Below are 12,821 nucleotides of genomic sequence, written 5' to 3' on the forward strand. Positions count from 1 at the left end.
CACGTCTGGCATACCGAATCATAATCCTTATATCTTTGTGTTGCTCGCCATAGAACACATTATAGGATTTTAATCAAATATATCGACTTAAGGAATATCTAAACTTCTTTGAACTTATTTTTTGTCTTCGTCTCCAGACGCTTACAAGTCTTATGATCTGAATGTGTGGTGAAGGAGGAAAGGAATTTATTCTCTAGATTTATTTCTCACTTCGTAAAACGGACCTTGTGTGAAGTAAATCTATAGAAATATTTCAAAATTCCTAGCTTCTAATCTGTATTTCGAGTTTCTTACATTTCCTTATTAGTTTTTAAACATTTTTTCTACTTATAAATGTCTACAGACGACACCTTGATTTAAATGAATTATGATAAATTACGAGTGTACGAATCATAAATAAAAAGGACGATCTTAATCAGAACTAAAACTCTGTTGACGGCAAAGCTATGACACGTCTTTCAGATACAATAAAGGGATATTTTGGTAAACGGTGACCTTCGATTCAAATCATAAAGATGTGTTATTCAAGCTCTGTTGTTTCATATCTTTACATGTGGACCAATTGCATGGTATGATTGCCAATGAGACAACTCTCCACAAGAGACCAAATGACACTTCATTGCGTCTCATGACGGCCTCAACAATTTTATAAATTGACTAAATTAATAACTATAGGTCACCGTACGGCCTTCAACAATGAGCAAAGCCCATACCGCACAGTCTATGTATATATATATATATATATAAATTTAAAAAAGACTGCCAGATTTTATGGATAAAATCTATTTTTTAGATGATATTGTCAATTAAATCAAAAAATGATTTTTCATGCATGATATTCATCTTTCAATTGATATTGACACTGTAAATGTTAGTAAGTCAACGATATGTTTCAGGTTTTAATGTAGCAAACGTACAAATTACGTTACTAGTACTTCAAAAATACAGTGCATAATAACCTGTCTAACCAGTAAATTGCTTGGACAATTGCATTGCAATTACATGTTCAAAATATTGTGCTATATTGAAAGATTGACTACATCGTCTCATGAAATAGAGCTTTCTATATCAAAATTTGAAACATGAAGAACCACACTGATTCCCACTATAAATACACCGCAGATGATATCAAACTGCTGGACTTTTTGATTGCCAATATGATTTGTTGTTAGGTTGTTGAATTTATATTTCGACGGACATTTTTTGACATATTACAAATAGATAGTAAGGACGGTGGATACATTCGACTTCATTGCGTCTCATGACGGCCTCAACAATTTTATAAATTGACTATTCTGAAAAATGGTGTACGTATATTCATATATAAATAAGAAGATGTGGTATTAGTGCCAGTGAGACAAATATCCATCCAAGTCACAATGTGTAAAAAGTAAACAATTAAAGGTCAAAGTACGGCCTTCAACACGGAGCCTTGGCTCACACCGAACAGCAAGCTATAAAGGGCCCCAAAATGACTACTGCAAAACAATTTATACAAGAAAACCAACGGTCTAATCTATATAAAAAACGAGAAACGAGAAACACTTATGAACCACACCAACAAACGACAACCAATGAACAACAGGCTTCTGACATAGGACAGGTGTATAAAAATGCAGCGGGTTTTAACAGGCGCCAACCTTCACCCTTACATTATGTATATATTTAATCAAAATTTATAATCAATTAATTGAAGCATTTTTTTAATTAGGTCGTGACTTGATGCAAATGGTATGCATCTTGAGGTTTTATACTGTAAGGCTGTATTTCTATATACTAATGATTTCTTTGACCGCTATGAAACATCTTTGACACCGATGGCCAGGAATATTTTCCACCTGTCGAAGCCATACTCCAGTAATCTCTTCCATGATTGTGACATCACCTAATGTTTACTTGTCATGAGCTATTTTACCTGTGCTATTTGACGAACAGGAGCTATTAGTTATTCCAATCAACTGAGTTCAATCCGGTTTCAGGTTAATTTCGTCTATCTCAATCATCAGATTTTCTGTTTAGTGTTATTTTGGATTGTTGTTTGTGTTTTCATAGCCTTTCATTTTGGCCTTGGAATAGTCTGTTTTTCGGAAAATGAAAGTGATACTTTATAGATTTTAGGCGTTCGAAGCGCTTTTCTGAGTAACCCGTTATCTTTGTCTTCTATTTACTTATGTTATACTAAGAGTATTTGAGGAACGACGGTACATCCGGTTTGACTTTTTCATGTTTTTTGTGAACCGATATGGACACAGTTCATGAATAGGTATTGTCGCCTAGCTAGCCATGGTAACAGTACAGTTGTTGATTTAAAGCATCTTTTGATATAACTCGTATCTTATCTTGCGAGTTGATGTTTGAACAAAAACAAACCTAAATGCTTAATTATAAAGCTTAATTAAATAGGCCACATACATCGTTGATTTTTGAATTCTCTTTGAAATACAAGTATGATAGTTGTGTACAACTTATGTTTGTTAACTTCCATGTCATTTGGTCTCTGGTGGGGAGTTGTCTCATTGGCAATCATACCACATCTTCTTATTTTATAATTATTATAAATGTCTAAAGATGACGCCTAGATTGTAATGAATTATGACACATTATGTTATAAAATTTGACAAAAAAAAGATTCTTAGGTGAAAAATGTTAGTGTTTTGTATATTTTTGAAGAAATGTACATCGTCTAAACCTTTGAAAGTCATCAATGACCTAACGAATAGCCAATGGAAATGCCGTAATATCGTCCAGTGATGCTAGATAAGCCAGTCAAATTAACGAAGCTTTCGTATCACCTTTTCGTAGCACACTCCGTGCAGTGTGATACAAGTTATATTTCTTCATGCAAGAAATAGACAACAGGCCACAACCATAAGAGAAAATGAATTATGACACAATAATAAATAAGAAGGACAATCTTAATCAGAACTAAAACTCTGTTGGAGGCAAAGCTATGATACATCTTTTAAATACAATAAAGAGATTTTATGGTAAACGTTACCTTTCAATTCAAAATAATACTAAAATGTGTTATTTAGGCTCTGTTGTGGTAACATTCTAATGGGGTTAATAACTTTCATATCTTACATGTGAATCAAATGCAAATGGACGTACCGAGTTGCTTGTATTACTATATATACAAATATGAATTTAAATAAAGAACTTGCCAATTTTTATTTATAAAATCTATTTTTCAGTTGATATTGTCACTAAAATTTTTTTTTTAAAGTATGATATTCCTCTTTTAATTGATATTGACGCTGTACTTATATAGTGTTGGTACGTTAACGATATTTATTTTTACATTTTTTAATGTAACAAAAAGTAAAATAACAAAAATACCGAACTCCAAGGAAAATTTATAACGGAAAGTCCTTGATCAAATGGCAAAATCAAAAGATCAAACACATTAAACGAATGGACTGTCATATTCCTGACTTGGTACAGGCATTTCCTTATGTAAAAAATGGTGGATTAACGTAGAGATTACGTTCCTTGTCCGTCAAAAATAAAGTGCAAAATAACCAGTCTAACCAGTAAATTGCTTGAACAATAGTATGGTATGACATATCCATAATATTGTGCTATATTGAAAGATCGACTACGACGTCACATTAAGTAGCTTTTTATACCAAAATTTAAAAATTGAAGAACAACACTGATTTCAACTATAAATACACCGCAGATGATATCATCATAATGCTGGACGTTTTGTTCAACAGCATACTTTTTTGTTGGGTTTTGTGAATTGATATTTCAGCAAACAGTCGGTATTCTGATAGGTGATAATAGTGCACCACTACGGTTCGACTTATGAAGCAGAATGCATAAATAACCTTCTTGAAAACAACAAGAAAGAGCGATGGCAAAAACTTACAGAAAAGCACCATAAAGACAAACAACAGTCTACATAACACAATAAAAAAAAAAACCACCGAGCAACATGAACCCCATCACAAACCATGGGTGATCTCCGGTGTTCCGAAAGAACAATCAGAACCTACTACACCTGTGGCACCCGTCGTGTTGCTCATTTGAGCACAAACCCAGTGATTAGTTTTTTTCGATGTAGGTCAAATAGGCGGAAACCAAGACGGTATTGTGGTAACGACAATTGAAACACATCCATCGTCATCTATGAAACAGACATTCCGTAACGTTCAACCAACTTGTGATTGCGTGTGTAAAATTCTTGAAGGGATGACGCCAATTTCACCAATTTGAACTCTTAGTTCAATAGCTTCCTTGTGAGTAGCAATCCTCAATCAAGAAAACCATGATAGGAAGTATAAGGCATCGGACTTTAGATACAATGATAGCCGTCTGATCTGTTATGTTAGCGATTATAATATTTTGACTGAGTTTGATTTGACGTGGTGGGTGTTGTATGCATAGCAGGAGAATCTTACCCTGTCAACGCATCAGGTCTTGCTCCTTTTGGATCTCATTCGATTCCTTTAATTTTTGTTTTCTAGCTTTTGTGTTGCTTTAGAAATGAGCAGAGGTCGTCTTTCTGGCTAGGGACGAATTTATAATAGAAAAACTAGTTTTAGTTCTGAAGTGGTTTACAAAACCATTTCTTTCTTTCTATAAATTTAGGCTACAGTAGTTTACTGATGCTAAAACATAGTCAATTGATTAAGAAGATATAACTCAAGGTAACAAATAAAAACTGAATTAATACCATGAATTACAACAGATTGAGAACGGGAGCGTCGACAGGGTAAACATTCATCAAGGATACCAGGCGTATAATTATGCATACTTGTCACGGGGTAATCATGTCCTGTTATAAACCAGTTTGAACTAAGGGGACAGTAATTTACCAATGTTCTCGGTAATTGATAGGAATGAGACAAATCAAGATAAAAACAAAAAGTGCGGGAATTGCATGAATCCGAAAGGAGCGAGACTCTTTGCGTGATATGGTAAGTTTCTCTTGCTATGCTTGCATCAACCGCCATGCGAACTCGCATTAGGTCAAAATGTCACAATCGGGAATAGGAAACAATTGTAAAATTCTAATAAGACGTCTATACTGTTATTTATAGATCTTCAACCTAAAAAAAATGTTGCTAGGGACTTGACATAGACACATTAGTGTTGTTGAACCAATTCGTGATGGTGACAAAAAACCTCAAATGTAGAATGACTCTGTTGGAGCAGCTTAGCCATGGCGTTGTCAGTTTATTTTCGACGAATAAGTTTGAATATCCCTTTGGTATCTTTCGCCTCTCTTTTATATGAGTTTACCCCGGTTAATGAAGTCCGTATAGTGTGAACATTCACGAGAATAATAACTGACATATGTAAACGCCGTACGATGGAGCAGAGAGTATGTTACTGCCGAGAAATGAGAAGTTGACGATTAAAAGGTCGTTGATATGTGTCAATATTCAAAAACAATTCAATATATGAAGCAGACCTTCTCCTTGCGGTAATATCATTAATCTCAAGTTAACTAGGATATATAAGATGTAAGCACTCATTGAAATTTTTGTTTTGATTATATCATTTTCGGTGTATTTTGGGTTTAGATTTTACAACCGCGAGTGCAAAAGGTCTCTCATACCATCTTGTGGTTCAAATCTTGGAAGCAATATGTGGGATGTATGTTTACAAAATAGCAGGTTTAGTCTTATCTTTACGGTGATGAGGTATTGTTTTCTGTACAGAATTTTGATGGAAACTATTGCTAATGTCGATGGCATCCAAACCTTTATTATCAAATTCTTCATTGAAAAACTACGTTTTTCATCATCTCTGGAAGTAGTTTCCATTAGTTTGAATAGCCTCACATCAAAGATGACTTAGTTTTTCGAATTTCAAGACATTACATGGACTTCTTTTCTTGTTTGGTTATGAATATAGACTTTATTGTATATCTGCTTTAAATTTAATAACCAGTTAGTAAGACATAAAAAAACTTGATATAGGGAGACCAACGAGACATAGAAAATGGATATGAAAATTAAGTGAAATGAAATTGTCAGTACATCGTTATAAAATTTCGCTAAAATTTTCTCCGCCGTCCACAGAATCCTCTATTTACATATGAAAAATGTACTGTTTTTCGTATATTTTGGATAACTTAACAGACGCTCTCTTATTAAATTAAGTTATTTATAAAAAAATATATATTCTTTATATGGGAATAACAGAAACAACACAAAGCATCATGAGTGTCATATTATCGTTAAGCGAATATTTATTTTACAGGTTACCAAGTGGTTTAAATTGCCTTATCAAATCAATAAATTAATTAATTGATTGAACGTGCAGATAAAAATACATCTTAGTTAATGATTGATTAATTGATAGTTAAAGGTAAAGAGTTCAAAGAAAACAAATTATTTTTACTGTGGAGATGAACGTTCTTCACACAAGATCAAGAAATGAGTGTAGTTCATTAAAAAGTAAAATCACAAAAATACCGAACTCCGAGGAAAATTCAAAAAGGAAAGTCCCTAATCAAATGGCAAAATAAAGAGCTCAAACACATCAAACGAATGAATAACAACTGTCATATTCCTGACTTCGTACAGGCATTTTCTTATGTATTAGGTGGATTAAACCTGTCTTTAAGGCTAGCTAAACCTCTCACTTTTATGACAGTCGCATCAAATTCCATTATATTGACAACGATGTGTGAACAAAACAATGGTGATTTATTTCGTTGTAATTTGGTTCCTGATCCATCATATTTATGTGGTTATAGAAATGAAAGTGTAGGACACTATTTGTTTTATTGTAACAGATACACTTTACATAGAAATACTTTATTTGCAGAGCTAACTCTGTTAGACTTAGGTGATTTACAACTAAATACTAATATCTTATTACATAGTAACAAACTCCTTAACACGGAAATAAATACTGCAATCTTTTTGAATGTTCATAAATATACAAAAGATAGCGGACGTTTTCCTTCTCATAACAAACCATTGTAATTGTAATGATAATAGGTACACATACTTATCGCATGGTCATATCTGTCACCTTTGTTTAGAGAAATAAACTTTTTAACAGCCAAGGTTCCTCAAGATGATGTTCAACAAACCTATAGGGAGGCTGAGCTAAGTTTGCTGTTGTTATACGTTTTTAACTATTGTGTCTATTCGTTTTGTTCGCGCATCGTTGTCAATATAATGGCATTTGATGCGACTGGCATACAAGTGAGAGGTTTAGCTAGCTATAAAACCAGGTTCAATCCACCATTTTTTACATAAGAAAATGCCTGTACCAAGTCAGGAATATGACAGTTGTTGTCGATTCGTTTGATGTGTTTGTTTTTTTTGATTTTGCCATTTGATTGGGGACTTTCCGTTTTGAATTTTCCTCGGAGTTCAGTATTTTTGTGATTTTACTTTTTATACAACTCAAGTTGAGCAAAACGTCATTTATTCAAAATTTATCATTAATTAAGAACGACATATTAACAATATTAATAGTAGCAAATAAATGACAATGACATTAAAAAGCAAAGGTGGGGTTTAAAAAATGCCCCAACTAGTATATCAAATAGTTAAACACTTCTACAAATATAATGAAAATGATTTTGTGATGCATCACATAACAAATATTTAAAGATGAAATTATGATAACAGTAAAAAATAAAAATAAAAATAATATTTAAAACTGATTATTTAAAAAGGGTGGAAGATGGATGGGTTTTTGCAAAAAGTAACAAAAATTCTTTTAGCTTTAAATAAACGCTGTTTCTTCTTTGAGAGAAATTAGTTGAATGACTGCTCGTCTAAGCTCATGCAATAATCTGATCTTAATTGCCACACCCAATAACTCCCTAATCCACTTCCTTATTTGACCATGGCATTTACTAATCATGCAGACCTTGACCTCAGGCGGGAGATATAGTTTCTACGCTTATAATGTAAAATGCGGCCCTAGACCCCATGTGGCTAATCCCCAGATAAAATTACTATACAGTAGATATCTGAACTTGCAGACAAAAATGTTTTTATTTCCAATAAATTTTTTGCGAGTCGATGAAATAATGGCAAACTTTGTAGCCTAAGTAATCTTATAATAGCTATTAAGACAAGGATTGTACTTACACATGTTACAGTCTAGAACTATGTGTATTATACTTTTTTCCAAAACTTATATTGAAGTTGAATATCCTTCTAATTCGTGTACATTGTTACACTATTGTATGCGTTATGTCAGGTATATACGTGTTTAATGTACTTAAAGGAACACCAAATGATCAAAAAGTGCGTTTGATTAGTTGTGTAAAATCATCGAATCGCAAAGTTTTATATACCTAAACCATTTTCCACTTCATTTTCAACGTCTTCAAACGTTATTAAAAGTATTTATATATTTCTTTTAATGTTCTATTACTTGTAAATTTTGTATGTACTGGAGATCACATTACTCAGTTGTAAAACTTGTGTCTCATCCGTTTGGTTAGTTTCTGCACAATAAAATATGTTTAAACTAAAGATGTCCACTTTGAATGTCTTGAAGAAACGAGTCCTGAATGCTTGATTTTCGAATACCCACACGATAGTTCAAGAATCACCTATAATTCTGCCAAAAATATCAATAAAACACCTCAAAATACTAGGTAAAATACAAAAAACAAGGACTTCATTAGGGTTATCATGGACACAGTCCGTTGATAAACTATTAAGTAGAGTTACGTCGTCAAAAAGTCCACTGAAAGAAGTAGTATGGATCCGCAGATTTGGATTTATCAAAGAAACATTCTGGGTCCTCAATTCTCTTCAAACTCGTACTTTATTTGGACTTTTTAACTTTTTTGATTCGAGCGTCACTGATGAGTCTTTTACAGACAAAACACGCGTATAGCGTACACAATTTAAATCTTGGTATCTATGATGAGTTTAATATACATCAGTTGCAAATCTGATAATTTTATAATTTCTAAAACTTATTTCAATATGAAATATACATGTGCCAACACGAAAAAATGTTTCTGAATATCACTATTACAATACAATATATCAAAATTCAGGAAAATTAGAGAAATTATTGAAGGTGTGTTACTTGATAGTGGATTTAGTAAGACGAACATATAAAAAGGCATTGCCCTACCTGTTTTCTATGCTGATTTTAAAATATGATAATGAATTCATGCGATTACACAAGGTAACATGGAAAAATATCGCTTCTAGCACGAAATTTATAATGTGTTTTTATATTTTGGATATAGCGAATTAGAAAAGCAAAATTTCTCTATACCATCTTTTATAACATTAATGGTACCAATTTTTCTGCACCAGATCCAGATTGACAGTTAATGTCGCTGTAGTGATGCTGAAGGCTAAATATTTGACTATTTTAAACTTATAAAAAAATGACGAGCTAATCAACAAACAAAACATGTCAACAGATTTGTACAGCAAACACAATGACAAACTTCTAACTCTTTCTGCCCAGTTGTGTCATCCAAATCACTTATCGAAAATCATTGAATCAAAGCAGTGTTACAGAAAAAAAAACATAAATTAAGGCTTCTCTCGTGCAAACATCATCAACCGTTATAAACTTTGAAGTTTGTACAGTTAAACGGTCTGTCAACAACTGTGATGACCTACACTACAAATTTCATTCACTAACAACACGGTATCCAATCCTCGAAAATTGGATAGAAATCGAAAATTTCACCTGGCTAAGATCTTACCAGATCAATCCGTATTGACTATTTGTAGATGAAAAATAACAAATCCGAGATGATTTACCTTCTGATCTGATGATATCCTCGGGAACTAATAGATCACAAGCAGACGTATCGACCCAGTGCTATAAAAAATGAAAACAACAAGTTAACCATTTCATGAGTCCGAAGCGTTTTTCTGGCCTTTTCTGGACTTAACTTCAGCAGAAAACGCCCAAAGCCGAATAATTTAAAGCCAAGGATGTTAAATATGTTTAAGATTAACATGTACAATACTCTATATTATTCAAATAAGAACTATAAAGTGGAAAATTTGAAATGGAATGTTTAATTTTTTTTCAGTTCTGTGTTATTGCAAAGAAATACAACCTTTTATTATAAAAAAGTTGATGTTGGTCAGGGTATTAAAGTGCTTGTAATGTAAACTATCACATTGCATAAATACAATAGATATTGTCTTCAGTGGATTTTATTCAATGGTAATTTAAAATTCCTCCTTAAAATGAACATTCATCAATAAATTTTACTACACAAAAAATGTAACTCTTAGCGACGAAAAAGCAAATAGTGACACACAAAACTTGTGGTGATGTTGCATTAATTCAAAATCAACTAAATTTATTTCTACTGTAATATCAGACTGTTATTTAGTTGGTTGATAGATTGTATGAGGGAAATGTTGACTGCATTGCTATACAACCTTAAGTTTTACCACGATAAAACCAAAATAAACTGATTTAAAATTGCTTACATCCACTTCATTGGAACTCTTGGCAATCATACTACAGCTTCTTATTGTTATATTGATGTAATATATTTGAAATTTGCACCATTTAAAACAAACTTCTCCACAGCTTCTTCTCATTTGTTTCAAAAATTAAATCTTTCATTTATTTTTCAATTACCCAGATTAAATGACTTATAAGTGAATGTTTGACTTTTGAAAAGTTGTTATGTTTTTCACTGAAATTTGTGACATCCAAAATTTTTCTTTTAAATTGTGTTCACATGAAGTCACACTGAAAACTCCAAACGAGAAAATTTTCATGAACATGCAAATATCATGTTAACAAATTTAATCCATGGAAATATCATTTAAGATTTACATGAATTATGTCGCTACGGTGCAAAATCACCGTTGTCTTTGTCTGTGAACACAAATCACGGCTCGTAATTTTTCAATGAATTTCGTTGCATATATGTATACATGTAAAAACTATACAGTTTATGGAAAGTAACTAAGGCTGCTATTGTTGTAGAATATAGATAAAGGAGATGTTAGGTATTTGACAAAGAGACAGAAATCATAATCCCATTATTCAACCAGAAATAAGATATTAAAAAGTAGTCTTTTGTCAGGTATTTGTCGAATGGATTGGCCTAATATGTTTCGCTTTTTTGTTGTTTAAATTGCATTTCTTTCCTTAAAAATATTAATTGTTTTGTTCTAAATTACTGGAAGTAATATTAGTTTAAACATTTACAGTTATTATTACCTGCAAAAGTATAGAAAAAGTTACTGGATCTATATTATTATTTTTATGACAAATGAAAGAGGTAATTCTGGTCAATGCGGTCCATTTCGCTTAAACTGAATATTTTGCTTTGAGGATTCCCATCTACGACAATGCTGCGTGAATGTTTATTTGAATTTTTTAAGCTCATCGATTTCAAACATTTCCTCCTGTTCCGTTAATTTTAACTGAATGATCGTCCCCTTATTATTTTGATTTATGCTTTCTTTCTTTTTTTGATATATGTTTTTCAACATATACATATTAATAGATGAATTAAAAATATTGTTATACCTTTGTACAATGTATAATAATAATAAATCTCGAGCACTGAACCGATTAATAGTAGCATGTGATACTTTGTCTGTTATTATGTCAACATTAACCTGTTACAGTGTAATCAGATGCATCTTTTTCTAATTGTGACTTTACATGTTTTTGGGAAAATGTTTTAATCCAATGTGCAGACATTACGTATTAAGATAAAGATAAACTTATTTATACTCAAAAGCTATGACAGTTTAAGAACAATCAATATTTAGTGTAAGAACATGTACCCTTTGTGGGTCTCTCAATATAGCTCGTTTCGGTTGTAAAAGTAATCCAATAGGTGACCGTAAAACAACGCGCGGGAACTAGAAATGAATATCTTTTAACTTTACGACAACTAAGCTGTTTCATTTTGATTATAGTAGTTGTGAATACATTAAACATACAGAAGTAGATTTTTTCATAAAACTTTATTTAAAAGACATTTTGGTTTGTTAAGATGCTAATTGTGTTATCGTTTAATGTTGGTTTTAAGAGTTAAACAATCATTTATTGATTGATTAGTTTTGAAAGCTATCGTTTGTCATTAGCAGTTGTCAAGAGACCCCAGTTGCCGAGTGCCCTTAAAGAGGGACGAAAGATACCAGAGGGACAGTCAAACTCATAGATCGAAAACAAACTGACAACGCCATGGCCAAAAATAAAAAGACAAACAGACAAATAATAGTACAGATGACACAACATAGAAAACTAAAGACTAGGCAAAACGAACCCCATCAAAAACTTGGGGTGATCTCAGGTGCTCCGGAAGTGTAAGCAGATCCTGCTCCACATGTGGCACCCGTCGTGTTGCTTATGTTATTACAAATCCGGTAAATAGTCTAATTCGGTAGGTCACATTCGTGAAAAGGGAAGGGTATTGTAGTTACGACATAAGGAACATATCCGATATCATCTGTGAAACGGTTATTCCATAACGGTCAACCAACTCGTCTAAGTAGTTCAACTACTGTATCACTAGCATGTCAACACTGAGATTGAACTCACAATCTCAGTATTGACATGCTAGTGATACAATGAGTGACAGGTGCTTACTTTCGACTCCAATCATAATTGGCTAGCATTCGTCAGTTTTCCTACCGAAGGTCGGTGGTTCTCTCCGGCACTCCGTCTTCCTCCACTAATAATAACTGGCCGTTACGAAATAGAAAATAGTGCTGAAAGTAGCGTTATACCAAAAAAGTCTTTCAGTCAGTTGTTAGAAATTGTTTGAGGCCAGGCAAAAATAAAGAAATTTACTTATCATTTTCAATGATAGGACGGCAGCTGTAATAATAATTTGGATTGAATAAAATGAGGAAAATTTTCGTTTTACA

The sequence above is a fragment of the Mytilus californianus genome, unplaced genomic scaffold, assembly GCF_021869535.1.
Source record: "Mytilus californianus isolate M0D057914Y unplaced genomic scaffold, xbMytCali1.0.p SCAF_2, whole genome shotgun sequence".
NCBI classification, from domain to species: Eukaryota; Metazoa; Mollusca; class Bivalvia; order Mytilida; family Mytilidae; genus Mytilus; species Mytilus californianus.